The 201-nt window shown below is 39.8% G+C and overlaps 1 protein-coding gene across 1 annotated transcript in view; it reads right to left on the bottom strand.

Annotated features, from left to right (window-relative positions):
- ASB9 (ankyrin repeat and SOCS box containing 9) overlaps nt 1-201 on the bottom strand; it is a 23,545-nt gene that overhangs the window by 6,565 nt on the left and 16,779 nt on the right. The window lies entirely within an intron of this gene.

Raw genomic sequence — 201 nt, 5'->3', positions numbered from 1 at the left:
TTAAGAGCATGGACAGTTTAATCAACATCTTGGTGATACGGGGTTAGTTAAAAAGTTCATTTGGGTTTTTCTGTAAGATGTCACAGGAAAACCCAAATGAACTTTTTGGTCAACTCAATATTATACCTTTTCTTCCCAGAATGCATGCAGGCTAAGTCGTTGCAGTCAAGTCTGACTCTGTGTGACCCTGTGGACTATACC

The sequence above is a fragment of the Bison bison genome, unplaced genomic scaffold (assembly GCF_000754665.1).
Source record: "Bison bison bison isolate TAMUID 2011002044 unplaced genomic scaffold, Bison_UMD1.0 scf7180017463957, whole genome shotgun sequence".
In the NCBI taxonomy this organism is placed as follows: Eukaryota; Metazoa; Chordata; class Mammalia; order Artiodactyla; family Bovidae; genus Bison; species Bison bison.
The sequence above is the reverse complement of the archived record's forward strand: the minus strand, read 5'-3'. Positions and strand labels throughout refer to the sequence as shown.